The sequence below is a fragment of the Heptranchias perlo genome, unplaced genomic scaffold (assembly GCF_035084215.1).
Source record: "Heptranchias perlo isolate sHepPer1 unplaced genomic scaffold, sHepPer1.hap1 HAP1_SCAFFOLD_70, whole genome shotgun sequence".
Lineage (NCBI taxonomy): Eukaryota > Metazoa > Chordata > Chondrichthyes > Hexanchiformes > Hexanchidae > Heptranchias > Heptranchias perlo.
The window spans coordinates 650,903-668,141 of NW_027139729.1; positions in this window are offsets into that span (position 1 = coordinate 650,903).

The following is a 17,239-nucleotide window of genomic DNA, read 5'->3' on the forward strand; positions in this document are numbered from 1 at the left end:
CATGCCTGATACCAGAAAGGGGTAGAGGGAGATGGAGGGGCATAGGGAGGGCATTCTGGAGCGTGGATATGGCTGAAGGCACGGCTGTCAAAAGTAGAGCAAATTAACTGTGGATGCACAAGCGCGTGAGGTGGGGGAATGGCTGCAGGGCGGGAGGAGGTTACAGAGATAGGGAGGTATTTGGCATTGGCTGCAGGGCTGGAGGAGGTTACAGAGATAGGGAGGGGTGAGGCCCTAGTGGATTTAAGTGCAAGGAACAATAAAAAATATACGACAGGCTTCGGAGACTGGAAGCCAATGCAGGTCAGTAAGGACTGGGTGATTGGTGAGGGACTCACCAATCAAAAAGAGAGGGTTGGAGATGGAATCAGTGGCAAGGATGTGGAGATTGGGAGGGGGTCAAAGATCTTGACTTCACAATTTTTAACTGGTGTAAATTATGGCTCCTCCAAAACAGAATGCTGCTATGACAACACAAAGACATTGGAAGGGTCAAGAGAGGCGGTGGTTTTGTCAGCGTAAAGCTGAAAGCTGGTCCATGTCTGCGGACAATGTCACCAAAGGGCATCATGCAGATGAGGAAGAGGAGGGAGCAAAGGATTGAACCTTTAGAGACATCAGATATAACGGTGATAGGGTGGGAAGAGAAGCTTCTCCTGGCTATGATCAGATAGGTGAGTGGAACCAAGCGAGGGATATCCGACCAAAAGAGGCCAATGATCGATGAATGAGGAGGTCACGGGTGGGTTTCCTGTAGGTGTGGAGGAGAGGGCGGAGATGGGGAGGGGTGGGCCATGGAGGGATTTAAACCCCATGGTGAAAATGTTAAACGTCAGGCAATCGGGAAGTGGGAGGCAGTGAGGGTAATGGGGCCAAGCAGGACCTGGTGCTGGTTGGAAGGAGGAGGCTGAATGACCGGACAGGCGTGCATTGGAGGAATGGAGTCTGGAGGGTCAGAGACATTAATGAGGGTTTGAATGGCAATATGCTGAGGAAGGAATGGAGGCGGGTGAGGGAAGCACGGGGCCTTTGTGATGGAGGTCAAATCGGGTCATGAGCTCAGCTCGGGGTTGCACGGGAACAATTTTACTGCAGCCTTCAACCAATATAAAATAAACGGGTAAATATCTGCAGGAAAATAACGGAGAGAGGAATGGCAATGACACTCTTTCAGTGACCCCTGAAATCACGCAGAGTCCTAAGCGTGACCTTGAACTGTCCCCGTGTCAGAGACTCAAAATACATATTTTAACTGGGAAACTGCAGGTACATAGTGAAACGGGTCTGCTTTTGTCCTTGGATTCAGTGTAGACGCGGTGAAATCTGTAAAATTTATAAATGAATGGGCAGGAGTGAACATAAGAACATAAGAACATAAGAACATAAGAAATTGGAGCAGGAGTAGGCCAATCGGCCCCTCGAGCCTGCTCCGCCATTCAATAAGATCATGGCTGATCTGATCCCAACCACAAATCTAAAGAACACAAGAAGTCGGAGCAGGACCCGGCCAAACAGCCCCTGGGCCCTCTCCGCCTCCCACAGGGCATTGACCGATCCGAACTCAGCTTCATGTCCAATTTCCTGCCCGCTCCCCATAATCCCTAATTCCCTTTACTTCTAGGAAACTGTCTATTTCTGTTTTAAATTTATCTAATGATGTAGCTTCCACAGCTTCCTGGGGCAGCAAATTCCACAGACCTACTACCCTCTGAGTGAAGAAGTTTCTCCTCATCTCAGTTTTGAAAGAGCAGCCCCTTATTCTAAGATTATGCCCCCTAGTTCTAGTTTCACCCATCTTTGGGAACATCCTTACTGCATCCACCCGATCAAGACCCTTCACAATCTTATATGTTTCAATAAGATCGCCTCTCATTCTTCTGAACTCCAATGAGTAGAGTCCCAATCTACTCAACCTCTCCTCATATGTCCGCCCCCTCATCCCCGGGATTAACCGAGTGAACCTTCTTTGTACTGCCTCGAGAGCAAGTATGTCTTTTCTTAAGTATGGAGACCAAAACTGTATGCAATATTCCAGGTGCGGTCTCACCAATACCTTATATAACTGCAGCAATACCTCCTTGTTTTTATATTCTATCCCCCTAGCAATAAAAGCCAACATTCCGTTGGCTTTCTTGATCACCTGCTGCACCTGCATACCAACTTTTTGATTTTCTTGCACTAGGACCCCCAGATCCCTTTGTACTGCAGTACTTTCCAATCTCTCGCCATTAAGAAAATAACTTGCTCTCTGATTTTTCCTGCCAAAGTGCATAACCTCACATTTTCAAATATTATATTGCATCTGCCAAATCTCCGCCCACTCACCCAGCCTGTCTATATCCCCTTGCAGGTTTTTTATGTCCTCCTCACTCTCTACTTTCCCTCCCATCTTTGTATCATCTGCAAATTTTGATATGTTGCACTCGGTCCCCTCCTCCAAATCGTTAATATAGATTGTAAAGAGTTGGGGACCCAGCACCGACCCCTGTGGAACACCACTGGTTACTGGTTGCCAGTCCGAAAATGAACCATTTATCCCAACTCTCTGCTTCCTGTTTGATAACCAATCCTCCACCCATGCCAGAATATTACCCCCAATCCCGTGATTTTTTATCTTAAGTAATAATCTTTTATGTGGCACCTTGTCGAATGCCTTCTGGAAGTCTAAATACACTACGTCCACTGGTTCCCCTGTGCAACACAGAACTGAGTGTCCCAGCACTGACGGTGTGTATAACAGGACTGAGTGTCCCAGCACTGACGGTGTGTATAACAGGACTGAGTGTCCCAGCACTGACTGTGTGTATAACAGGACTGAGTGTCCCAGCACTGACTGTGTGTATAACAGGACTGAGTGTCCCAGCACTGACTGTGTGTATAACAGGACTGAGTGTCCCAGCACTGACGGTGTGTATAACAGGACTGAGTGTCCCAGCACTGACTGTCTGTATAACAGGACTGAGTGTCCCAGCACTGACGGTGTGTATAACAGGACTGAGTGTCCCAGCACTGACTGTGTGTATAACAGGACAGAGTGTCCCTGCATTGACTGTGTGTATAACAGAACTAAGTGTCACAGATTGACAGTGTGTATAACAGAACTGAGTGTCCCAGCACTGACTGTGTGTATAACAGAACTGAGTGTCCCAGCACTGACTGTACGTATAACAGGACTGAGTGTCCCAGCACTGACTGTGTGTATAACAGGACTGAGTGTCCCAGCACTGACTGTGTGTATAACAGGACTGAGTGTCCCAGCACTGACGGTGTGTATAACAGGACTGAGTGTCCCAGCACTGACTGTGTGTATAACAGGACAGAGTGTCCCTGCATTGACTGTGTGTATAACAGAACTAAGTGTCACAGATTGACAGTGTGTATAACAGAACTGAGTGTCCCAGCACTGACTGTGTGTATAACAGAACTGAGTGTCCCAGCACTGACTGTACGTATAACAGGACTGAGTGTCCCAGCACTGACTGTGTTTATAACAGGACTGAGTGTCGCAGCACTGACTGTGTGAATAACAGGACTGAGTGTCCCAGCACTGACTGTATGTATAACAGGACTGAGTGTCCCGGCATTCACTGTGTGTATAACAGGACTGAGTGTCCCAGCATTCACTGTGTGTATAACAGGACAGAATGTTCCAGCACTGACTGTCTGTACAACAGAACTAAGTGTCACAGATTGACAGTGTGTACAACAGGACCGAGTGTCCAAGCACTGAATGTGTGCATAACAGGACTGAGTGTCAAAGCATTGACTGTGTGTATAACAGAACTGAGTGTCACAGCATTGACTGTGTGCACAACAGGACAGAATTTCCAGCACTGACTGTGTGCATAACAGGACTGAGTGTCCCAGCATTGGCTGTATGTATAACAGGACTGATTGACACAGCACTGATGTATGTGTAACAGGACTGAGTGTCCCAGCATTGACTGTGTGTATAACAGAACTGAGTGTTTCAGCACTGACTCTGTGTATAACAGGACTGAGTGTCCCAGCACTGACTGTGTGTATAACAGAACTGAGTGTTTCAGCACTGACTGTGTGTAAAACAGGACTGAGTGTCACAGCATTGACTGTGTGTATAACAGAGCTGAGTGTCCCAGCACTGACTGTTTGTATAACAGGACAGAATGTTCCAGGACTGACGGTGTGCACAACAGAACTAAGTGTCACAGATTGACAGTGTGTACAACAGGACTGAGTGTCCCAGCACTGAATGTGTGCATAACAGGACTGAGTGTCCCGGCAATGAATGTGTGTATAACAGGACTGAGTGTTCCAGCACTGACTGCATGTATAACAGAACTGAGTGTCCCAGCACTGACGGTGTGTCTCACAGGATTCAATGTCCCTGTGCTGACTGTGTGTATAACAGGACTGAGTGACCCAGCTTTGACTGTGTGTATAACAGGATTGATTATCCCAGCACTGACTGTGTGTGCAACAGGAATGAGTGTCCCAGCACTGATTGTGTGTATAACAGGATTGAATGTCCCTGTGCTGACTGTGTGTATAACAGGACTGCGTGTTCCAGCACTGACTGTGTTTATAACAGGACTGAGAGTCCGAGCACTGATTGTGTGTATAACAGGATTGAATGTCCCTTTTCTGACTGTGTGTATGACAGGACTGAGTGTCCCAGCACTGACTGTGTGTATAACAGGACTGAGTGTCCCAGCACTGATGGTGCGTATAACAGGACTGAGTGTCCCAGCACTGACTGTGTGTATAACAGGACTGAGTGTCCCACTATTCACTGTGAGTTTAACAGGACTGAGTGTCCCAGCATTGACTGTGTGTATAACAGGACTGAGTGTCATAGCATTGACTGTGTGTATAACAGAACTGAGTGTCACAGCATTGACTGTGTGTACAACAGGACCGAGTGTCCCAGCACTGACTGTGTGTATAACAGAACTGAGTGTCACAGCATTGACTGTGTGTATAACAGAACTGAGTGTCACAGCATTGACTGTGTGTATGACAGGACTGAGTGTCCCAGATTGAAAGTGTGTACAACAGGACTGAGTGTCCCAGCACTGACTGTGTGTATAACAGGACTGAGTGTCCCAGCACTGACTGTGCGTATAACAGGACTGAGTGTCCCAGCACTGACTGTGTGTATAACAGGACTGAGTGTCCCACCATTCACTGTGAGTATAACAGGACTGAGTGTCCCAGCATTGACTGTGTGTATAACAGGACTGAGTTTCACAGCATTGACTGTGTGTATAACAGAACTGAGTGTCACAGCATTGACTGTGTGTACAACAGGACCGAGTGTCCCAGCACTGACTGTGTGTATAACAGAACTGAGTGTCACAGCATCGACTGTGTGTATAACAGAACTGAGTGTCACAGATTGACAGTGTGTACAACAGGACCGAGTGTCCCAGCACTGACTGTGTGTATAACAGGACTGAGTGTCACAGCATTGACTGTGTGTATAACAGGACTGAGTGTCCCAGCAATGACTGTGTGTATAACAGGACTGAGTGTCACAGCATTGACTGTGTGTATAACAGAACTGAGTGTCCCACCATTCACTGTGAGTATAACAGGACTGAGTGTCCCAGCATTGACTGTGTGTATAACAGGACTGAGTGTCACAGCATTGACTGTGTGTATAACAGGACTGAGTGTCCCAGCAATGACTGTGTGTATAACAGGACTGAGTGTCACAGCATTGACTGTGTGTATAACAGGACAGAATGTTCCAGCACTGACTGTGTGCATAACAGGACTGAGTGTCCCAGCATTGGCTGTATGTATAACAGGACTGAGTGTCCCAGCATTGGCTGTATGTATAACAGGACTGAGTGTCCCAGCATTGACTGTGTGTATCACAGGACAGAATGTTCCAGCACTGACTGTGTGTATAACAGAACTAAGTTTCACAGATTGACAGTGTGTACAACAGGACTGAGTGTCCCAGCACTGACTGTGTGTATAACAGAACTGAGAGTTTCAGCACTGACTGTGTGTAAAACAGGACTGTGTGTCCCAGCACTGACGGTGTGTCTAACAGGATTGAATGTCCCTGTGCTGACTGTGTGCATAACAGGACTGAGTGACCCAGCTTTGACTGTGTGTATAACAGGACTGAGTGTCCGAGCACTGATTGTGTGTATAACAGGATTGAATGTCCCTTTTCTGACTGTGCGTATAACAGGACTGAGTGTCCCAGCACTGACTGTGTGTATAACAGGACTGTGTGTCCCAGCACTGACTCTGTGCATAACAGGACTGAGTGTCCCAGCACTGACTGTGTGTATAACAGGACAGAGTGTTTCAGCACTGACTGTGTGTATAACAGGACTGGATGTCCCAGCACTGATGTACGTACAACAGGACTGAGTGTCCCAGCATTGACTGTGTGTATAACAGAACTGAGTGTCCCAGCACTGACTGTGTGTATAACAGGACTGAGTGTCCCGACAATGAGTTTGTGTATAACAGGACTGAGTGTTCCAGCAATGACTGTGTGTGCAACAGAACTGAGTGACCCAGCAATGGTTGTGCGTAGAGTGCACATGGGCTGTGGGCGGAGATATATGGGTTGGGTAGAATCCATGATAGGTTGGAGTGACCTGGGGTTGTTGGTGGAGATTAAATCGGATTGAGGAGGTTACAGAGATATGGAGAGGGTGAGGACCATAGAGGGATTTGAAAATGAGGACGAGGGTCTTAAAATCGAAGCTTTGTCGGACCGGGTGCCAATGTCGTAACACATGAACAGAAACTTACGGTTCACTGCCCGGCAGACAGGTGGGGAAGACATTGATGTCCGCGGAGGAACAGTCAGGGTCACAGCAGCAGTCGAGTTCGCAGACTCCGCCAGTCATGTCACAGGTACAAATTGGAACGGCTGGAACAAGACACACACAGTGAGATCTTACAACAGAGCACGGACGGTCTCAAAGACCACCTCCCTCCCTTGTCTGAATCCACGATCGCCGTCTTCACCATCTCCCAAAATCAATCTGCAGACTTATCCTCCCACTGCTTTCTACTCACCGAATTACAGCTTCCAGATACCCAGCACAACCCACTTAATAAATAATAATAATTATGTGGAGAGAATAGAGAAGCTGGGATTACTCTCTTTGGAGCAGAGAAGGTTCAGGGGAGATTTACCAGAATGGTCCCGGGGATGAGGGACTTCAGTTACGGGGAGAGACTGGAGAAGCTGGGATTTTTCTCCTTGGAGCAGAGACGGTTAAGGGGAGATTTAATAGAGAGGTTGAAAATGAGGAGGGGTTTTGATGGAGTCGATGGGGAGAAACTGTTGCCACTGGCGGGAGGATCGGTAACCAGAGGACACAGATTGAAGGGAATTGGGAAAAGAGCCAGAGGGAGATGAGGAGAATGTTTTTCGGCAGCGAGTTGTTCTGATCTGGAATTCACTGCCTGAAAGGGCGGTGGGAGCAGATTCAATAATAACTTTCAAAAGGGAATCGGGTCAATCCTTGAAGGGGGGAAATTTGCGGGACTGTGGGGAAAGAGCAGGGGGGAGTGGGACTAATGGGATCGCTCTTTCACAGGGCCGGCACAGGCGCGATGGGCCGAGCGGCCTCTTTCAAAGAGCCAGGAGAGGCGCGATGGGCCGAGCGGCCTCTTTTACAGAGCCGGCACAGGCGCGATGGGCCGAGCGGCCTCTCTCTGTGCTGTTTGATTCTCGCTCACTTTTGGGCTCCGACCCACGGCCCGTTTGACGGGGAGGCGGGAGAGTGACTCCCCCCCGAGCCCAGCTCGAGACCGGGCGCTGACAGAGTGGAGATTCACGGGGCCCGCAGGAGGCCCCGAGTAACTTCCCCCGTCTCCCCACCCTCCCCTCTCAGGCCACTCCCGGGTGCGGGCCCTCCTTCTGTCGGCCTCGCCCCCGCCCACAGCACCGCCCGTCCGCCATCATCTTCCCGGCGCCGGCCTGTTGCTAAGGGAACGCGGCACAGGAACCGCGCGGCGCATGTGCGGCATCCCTCTGGCCCGAGCGGCACATACGCCTCGTGACGTCAGCGCGCAAAGGTGGGTGACGCTTCAGAGTGTCACGTGGTGGAAGGTGTCAGCCCAGGAGTCGGGGGGAGGAGAGAGCTGTCAATCAAAGGGCCCGGATTCAGCACTCACTGCGCACAGGGTTTGGAGAATTTGTTTAAAATGCAAAATGTGCAAGAATGAAATAAAATTAGAAATGTACCAAAAAAGGAAAAAAAAAACTGCAAATATAATAAGCTGAATTTAAAACAGAAATGTCTAAACTCACATCTGGCTGATGGTCTGGGTGCTCCCGCCACTATTAGTCTTCTCTCCCTGGGGCATTGGATGAGCAGAATGCTTGAATATAACTTTTTTAATGCAGAGGGTGCTGGATGGATGGAATGGACCAGCGAGGGAGGCAGTGGGGCCTGATTGTATCAGCAAATTCCAGAGAGTTGGCGAAGTACCTGATAGTGATACCTTGGGAAATGACAGCCTCGAAATTTAAAATAATTTTTGGTACATGTGCACTAGTTTTTAGTGATTGCTGTACCTAGACACCTAAACCCCTTTGCTCCTCTACAGTCCCCAATTTCTCACCATTAAGAAAATTCTACTATTTCTCACTTGGTGCCAGCAATAGAATTATACAGAATGTACAGAAGGTCCATGCCGGGGTTTGTGCTCTGCATGAGCCTCCTGTCACCCTTCTTCATCTCACCCTATCAGCATATATTTCCATTCCTTGGGATATGACAGCCTAGAAATTGGGATCTTCAATGTTATTTTTGGTACATGGTGCGCTAGATTTCCACTCTTCACCATCCAATAATAACAGACCTTTATTGTTTGGTGTACCTGGACACCAAAACCCCTTTGCTGCTCTACAGTCCCTATAGATACTCTTTCTATTACTCCCCACATCTTTAGTCTTTACTCTCTTCACTGTCCACTGAAAACAGAGACGGTGAGACTGGAACTTTTTTTTGTATTTCAAAATATAGTTTGTTTCATAAATTTTTTTTAGATACACACAGTTCAATGTAAATATCACAGTTACAATTCAAAACAATACAATACGGATCGTACGCACTACGGATTCCATTTTTACAATTCAATACACAATACATATTTTCGAAGACATGATGTCCAATACAAAGTGAAATGGCCTTACACAGTGACATTTCCCCATAGAGCCTTTGTGTGAGCCGCACCTCGCTTCAGTGTGTCCCACAGCTGTTGAGGGGTGAACCCCTCTCCGACTCCATGGTATAGGGGTGCTGTCTCTGTGGAGGGGGGGTTATCACCTTTTACCCGAATACACGGACCCATTCGCCCACATTCATGTTCGTGTTTGGCAAACACTGTCTGATGTCTTCCACAAACCTGTCAAAACTTGGAGTCAGAGACGTAGGGGATAATTTCACCTTCACTGCTTGGGCCGTAAACTGATGGAGCAGAAATTAAAATCGGGCCGGTTCTGTCAGGGGCGGGTGATCCGCTCGACCAGTTCAGCCCTCAGCAATGGTGAAAATTTCCCTCTACGTGTTGCGAACTGAGGCAGTTTGAGACAATGGACGAGTTTGTGGGCTTCGAAGTTTGAACCAGTGCATAGATCAGGAAAGTTGTGGCCGATTCTAGATATCCCCACCTGACGGAAGTTGGGTGGATAAGGCTTGTAAATGGTGTCAGGCCACTTACCGCCCATTTAACGCTGGCGTTCCTGCCTCTGCCATGGTTGCTAGAGTCCTAAGAAGAGTGGCCGGAGCAACACCCACCTGTTTCCGGTCAGGCCACGTGTAATAAGTAAATCGGATATTTATGACGTACACGGGACACCATTTAATGTTGGTGACAAATGGGAGGAGGAGCCGCCCTTTCGATGGGCATTGAGTGATCCAGAACACTGAGAAGTTTCTTTTTAACTTATATTTTGTGGGGCAAGGAGGAGCAGGAGAGCTTTCCCTTGGCCTGCTGCGGCCGTGAGAAATCTCCCGCCCCCTGATCATCTCAGAAATGTATCAGAAGGTTTCCTTGTAGATCTGTGTAACCAGGCCCAGCCTCATATCCCATTAAACTCCCTTCAGTGAGTAAACATTGCTGCACAGCAGCTCAGAGAGGAAACGATCTCCGGAACTCTCCACTGGAGTTTGAAATTACATTAATATTTTACCAGTTATTGAGTGTTGGTCCATTATTATTCTGTTCTGGTCAAAACAAATGTCCCAATGAACAGGACGCTGTCTGACCCTGACAGCTCACCCTCAGTCCATCCCACCGGGCAGTGTGTGTGATGGGAAATAATCATCAAACAAAAAGGAGGATTTGATTTCATTCATTTCAGGATTAAACATTTAATATTGAAATCATATTATTTCCAGATTAATAACAGCAAACCATTTCATGTTGGAATCACATCTTGTATCATTTCACAACACCGCATTTGTCGGGTAAAGTATAATTCCTGTCTGGTATTTCCAAATTTATTTAAAGTATTAGATTGATATCAGTTACTTTCGTGAACTCATTGATGTCAATGGATAGTAAAATCAGGCGTAGTGAATAACAGGCGGCCGATCAGCTACCGCCCGTCTTGCACCACCGCCAAACCGGAAAATCTAATCCAATTGAATCTTTATTTAATGTCGGATAAAAAGTCTTGAGACGTTTCTATGATTTAACGAATGTAACAATTAGATTCAGTGGGTATTTCACCCCGTTTATCAGCTCCTCTCTGAATTTAGTCTGGGTCACAGCATAAATACACGTGTTGGTGCAGGAACTGAGAAGTTGAAGCATGAATCCGGCTGACTCAATATCATTGGCCGTATCGTACTGGGCGTTTGTTATATGCAGAGAGATAACAAAGAAAACGAGTGTGCTCCATAACAGTATAAAACTGCCTGATATACTGAAGAGTAAAATGATGGATTTACTTCGGTTCTCCATCTCTGGATCCTTGTGATTCTCTCCATTGCTGCGGCCCCGGAGTCCCCTGCGGACTCTATTGGCCGCTAAAATGTGCCTGGCGGTGAGAACATTGAACAGCAAAATCAGAATGAATGGGAGACAAGGCATTAACACAAGATTAAACAAGTCAAACGCTGCCCATGCGGGTGAAGTGAATAAGGTCGGTTTGAAGACACAACCCCGGGGTACATTGTCCATTATATATTCCGGGCCAATTACAAAGTACCAGGGAATGTTTAGTAAACAGCTCAGCGCACTCACCACCCCGATAACAACAGCCGCCGTTTTCTTGGTGCAATATTTTGTTTTCAGCTTCTGACAACAAATGGCCACAAATCGATCAAAGGTGAAAACCACCGTGAACCAGACAGAGGCCGCTGTGGCTGCAAAACTCAGGGTGACAATGAGACGGCACACGGGGGTAATGGTCAAGAATGAAACTGGGAAATAAATATTAACAATTCGCCACAGTATGACATCGGTGATAACTAGTAGGAGATCGGCCGCTGCCATTCCCACCAGGTAGCGAGTGATACATTTGGAGAGTCCGCACTTTCCTCGGGACAGGATCACAATCGCCATCAAGTTAACTGCAAGAGACAGAAACAGATGCAGAGAAATTACTGATCAGACCTGGAGCCAAAGCAGCAGTTTGAAGGATCTGGGGTGAATTTTCAAGCTTTGTTGCTGCATCAAACGGTGGAAACTTATTCACTGACCTGGGCAGCGCTTTCGGGCAGAGAAATGTTTTTAAAAACTATTATCAATAATGAATTGGGAAATTGATGCTGAAAGTGAATAAAGTGAACACCGGATCCTCTGGAAGGGCCAAATGAGGGCGTCGAGCCGGTGTGGAAGGGAGTCGGAGTATTACACACCGGGAATCCAGTGATAAAGGCCGGATTTGGGCTCCAGGTGAACGAGAAATTGAGCGTAGAGCCGGAAAGGTGAGATGACAGAAGAAGGTGTTGCTGGTTTGTTGCCCCGGGTGAACAATTGTAAACAATTTTACAACACCAAGTTGTAGTCCAGCAATTTTATTTTAAATTCACAAGCTTTCGGAGGCTTCCCCCTTCGTCAGGTGAACGATGTGAAATGAAATCCTCGAAATGAAATCGCATTTATAATTCACAGAACAATGCTTGGTGAGTACAGACAGTTTTTTCAACTGCCCGTTGCCAAGGCAATCAGACCTGGCAGGTAACACCTGTCTGTCTGCACACTGATTGCCTTGGCAACGGGCAGTTGAAAAAACTGTCTGTACTCACCAAGCATTGTTCTGTGAATTATAAATGCGATTTCATTTCGAGGATTTCATTTCACATCGTTCACCTGACGAAGGAGGAAGCCTCCGAAAGCTTGTGAATTTAAAATAAAATTGCTGGACTATAACTTGGTGTTGTAAAATTGTTTACAATTGTCAACCCCAGTCCATCACCGGCATCTCCACATCACGCCCTGGGTGAAGAGAGCCGACACGGACCGGCACAAAACGGGAAAGACCGAGATCCGTGGGGGTGAGTTTGAGGCTTCGGATTGGATTGGAAGAGGCAGCTGGAGGCCGAACGAGTGAGTGAGATTGGGAGGAAGACAAGGAGAAGGACATGTAGGAGCTGGTGGGGAATCAGTAGCAGATTGCATGGGGAAGCGAATAAACAGAAGCAACGGATGAGGAGACAGAGGATTGAATGCAGTGTGAGGAGAGGCTGGGATTCACAGGGAGAGACTGCAGCAGAGTGTTGGAGGAAATCTAATCTATAGGTCCCAGTAAGACAATCCATTCAATAAATTCAACCTTTCATTTCTGTGGTTATTGGTGTCAATGAGCTGCTCGTTGGTTACATAATGTGTTCAATAAATTTACTTTGCATATTCAATTAAAATTACATTAAAATGCATTCATTGAATTAGCATCGTTCTTTATTGAGTTTAGCTGACACATAGCTTCTAGAATACAGTATCACAATAATGCAATGCGATAGAGAAATCACTGATTTTGTTCTTTAATTACATTTCAATTATGTTTATTTATTCAATCAGTAAACAAGTAAATGTAACATTCACATAAACAGACTGAGGACCTGATAGTGATAAACACACCCGGCGCGAGTACAATAAAACTCTCACAATCTGACAACATCCTAATAACACCTTCAATCACGTTTCCTCTTCATAATTGTACTGGAAGTTTCAGCAGTTCATTCCGATGAATTATTCACACCGCTGCTGCTCTCTCTCTCCCCCCATCTCTCGTTTTCTGTGTGTGTATCTCTCTCTCTGTCTCTCTCTTTCTCTCGTTTCTTCTCCCCCTCCCTCTCGTTTTCCTTCTCAGTTTCTTTCTCTATCGCTCCTCTCTATGTCTCCGCACTGTCTCTACTCTCTTTCTCAATGTCGCTTTTCACATCCGAGTAAATCCTAACATCCTGCGCCTATTTTCTCTTCACCAGCCCCGTGTTCCAACGATCCTATTCTTAGTGTCAGTTTGTTAAATGGTGAAGCCTCTGTGAACAGTTTAATGTTTCTACAGATCATACAAGTCTCCACCTGTTCACCTACACTGTTCACTTCATCTATAATGCATGGAATAAACAGAATTGAATCCAACTTGCAGACACACCTCACAATAATTGAAATTCCTTCTCCTGTAATTATAAAGTACAGCGTTAGATGGCGGCATTGTTCAATGAACAAAACGCCAACATCACCGCTGCTGCTTATAATCTACAGATAAATAGAAGGGCTCCTGATTCCAACTGATAAAGTGCAAACTGATAGAACATAACCTCAAAATATGACATTTTACAGTGAATTTATCCACAGTGAATCAGAGAATGAGATGTGAAAGATTCAGCAGCAAACTCAGTTCAGTAACCAGACATCTGAAGCGGCGTCGGATACACACACAATGAAATAATCTTCCATAACAGTGATAACCAATAAATACATTGAAAACCCTGTTAAACTGAACCATGTTATCGGGGAGGGAGGACATTGCGCTGCCTCCTTGTAACACCGAGACCGTGAGCTGTCTCATGAACAATCACTGAAAACACATTGATGAAAAAATATTCCAGGACAGGTTAGTTCCACAACATGAAACTGTTCACAGCTCCTGATGGTCTGAGACCAGCTCTTAGCCCAGACACCTGATTCCAATACAATCAGCACAGAGAATAATCCAGTAACAATGCCAAGGTTAGATATACAAGATCATGCCGCATACAATGCAGCTGCCACAAGACAAAAAGACCAGGGGCTTCGGACAGTCGATCAACTGATAGTACAGAACAGTCCACTGTGTAATACAGGATGGGAGAAAAAGAGTGCCAAGTGGAGCAGCAGATTTAATACCGATTTGCACCATGAACAGCTGAGATAATGGCTTACCTGGAACTCCAACGGCTGCAAGAACAGGAAAATAGATACATTCTATCTGATACCTTACTGAATATCCCATTTCCCTGTGAAGCAATGACTTCTGTTGGCCTGGAAAGCGCAGCTCCGGCAGGCAGTCTGTGTGGATTCATTACAGCGATCCCTGATTTATACAGGGGGTAAATCTCCACTGAGACGGTTGTACCCCTGATCATTGCTATTAGTTACAGTCATTTGAACAAACATTAGATCAGCAGCTTTGACTCCTTGTAAATGATGACGTGGATATATCACAAACATCTCAAAGTTCAGAACCTTGTCTTAATGAGACCTCTCTCAGGAATAAAGTTAAAAGCTGTGCTCAGAAAGTACTGGTCCAACAATGAGCGGCTCCATTTACAGTTTTCATATAATTGTATTGACCATGTTCACTCCTGCCGATTCAATTATAAATTTTACAGATTTCTCCACAATGTGCATTGAATCCAGGGACACAAGTAAACCCGTTTCACTCTGTTCCTGCAGTTTCCCAGTTAAAGTATGAATTTTGAGTCTCTGACACGAAGACAGTCTCTAAAAGGGACCCCATCCTTTCAGGCAGTGCTTAAAAACCCTCTGTGTAAAAAATATGCTCCACATTTCCCCTCTATTCTTTTGGCAATTATTTTAAACCTATTACCTCTGATTACCAATCCAGTTGCCAGAGTATGCAGTTTCCACTACTTGCTCTATAAAAAACCCTCATTATTTTGAACACCACTCATGGTCTCCCCTTAACCTTCTATGATCTAAGGAGGACAATCCCAGCTTCTCCAATCCCTCCACATAACTGAAGTCACTCATCCCTGGCATCACCCTGGTAAGTCTCCTCTGTACCCTCTCCAAGGCCTTTACATCCTTCTTAAAGTGTGATGCTCAGTGCTGTACACAATACTCCAGCTGAGGCCTAACCAGTCTTTTTGTGAAGGTTTAACATGACTTCCCTATTTGTGTATTCAATGCCCCTATGTAAAAAACCCGTGTATCCCATACGCTTGCTTAACCACCTTATCAACTTGCCCTGCCACTTTCAAAGATTTGTGAATATGCACCCCCAGGTCCGACTTCTCTTCCGCCGCCCTCAAAACAGTACATTGAGTTACATCGAAACCACAGCACAGAAACAGGCCATTCGGCCCAACTGGTTTATGCCAGCTTTTAGGCTCCACACGAGCCTCCTCCCTCCCTACTTCATCTATCCCTATCAGGACACCATATTTCTTTCTCCCTCTTCTCCTCATCTAGCTTCCCTTTCAATGCATCTACGTTATTTGCCTCAACTACTCCCTGTGGTAGCGCGTTCCACATTCTAACCACTCTTTAGGGAAAGACGTTTAACCTGAATTCCTGGATTTATTAGTGACTATCTAATATTTATGACCTCTAATTTTGGTCTCCCTCACAAGTGGAAACATTTTCTCTACATCAACCCTCCCAAAACCTATCATTATCTTAAAGACCTCTGTCAGGTCACCCCTCAGTCTTCTCTTTTCTACGGAAAAGAGATCCATCCTGTTCAGCCTTTCCTGATAAGGATAACCTCTCAGTTATGGTATCATCCTTGTGAATCTTTTTTGCACCATCTCCAATGCCTTTATATCCTTCCTATAATATGGCGACCAGACTGTGCACAATACTCCAAGTGTGGCCTAACCAAGGCTTCATACAGGTTTAACGTAACTTCTTTGCTTATCAATTCTATTTCTCTAGATTTGAAACCCAGTGCTTGATTTGCCTTTTTTTCACCTGCGTCGCTACTTTTCGTGATTTGTGTATTTGTGCCCGAAGATTTTATTAAAATTTCAAAATATACTTTATTTCTTAAAATTTAAGGATATACACATTTCAATGTAAATCACAATTACCGTTCAAAACAATACAGATCGTTCACACAATGACCTCATTATTATAATTCAAATCACAGAACATATCTTCTAATGCATGCTGTACAATACAATGTGAAATGGCCTTATACAGTGGCCTTTCCCCATAGAGCATTTATGTAGGCCGCACCTCATTTCATTACATCCCTCAGCACGTACTCCTGGAACTTGGAGTGTTCAAGTCGGCAACACTCGATCATGGACAGCTCCTTCAGCTGGAAGACCAGCAGGTTTCGGGCGGACCAAAGGGCCAACTTCACCGACTTGATGGTTTTCCAGAAGCAGTTGATTTCTGTCTTGGTGTGCGTCCTGGGGAACTGCCCGTAGAGCACAATGTCCTGTGTTACTGAGGTGTTGGGGATGAACCCGGACAGATAAAAATACATCTGTCTCCACATCTTCTGCACCAAGCGTCAGCCCACCAGGAGATGGACGATGGTCTCCTCCTTGCTGCAGTCTCGAGGGCAGCTCGCGGTGGTTCTGAGATTGCGTGAGTTTTGGAAGGACCGCAGTGGCAGGGCCCTTCTCACCATCATCCAGGCTACATCCTGGCGCCGGTTGGTCAGTTCTGGCAATGAGTCATTCTGCCAAATGGCATCGACGGTCTGGTCGGGGAACTGCTGGATCAGATCCGCCCTCTCCTTTACCTGCAGGACTCCCACTGTCTGGCGGCCTTGTGGTCGTCAGGGTCCTCTCCACCTGGGACAGGTGGGGTTGGGGGATTACGGTTCAGTTGGCCGAGACGTCTTGCGTCTGCTCGGCCAGCGTGGCCAGACCCAGCCTTCTCAGTGTGGGGGACAGGTAAAAACGCAGCACGTAGTGACACTTGGTGTTTGCGTACTGGGGCTCTACACATATCCCCAGGCAGCCACACACAAAGGTGGCAATCAGCATCAGAGTAGTTTTGGGGACAGTCTTCCCCCCTTTGTCAGGGGTCTTGGACGTGGTGTCCCTGCGGACAAGTTCTGCCTTGGACCTCGAGA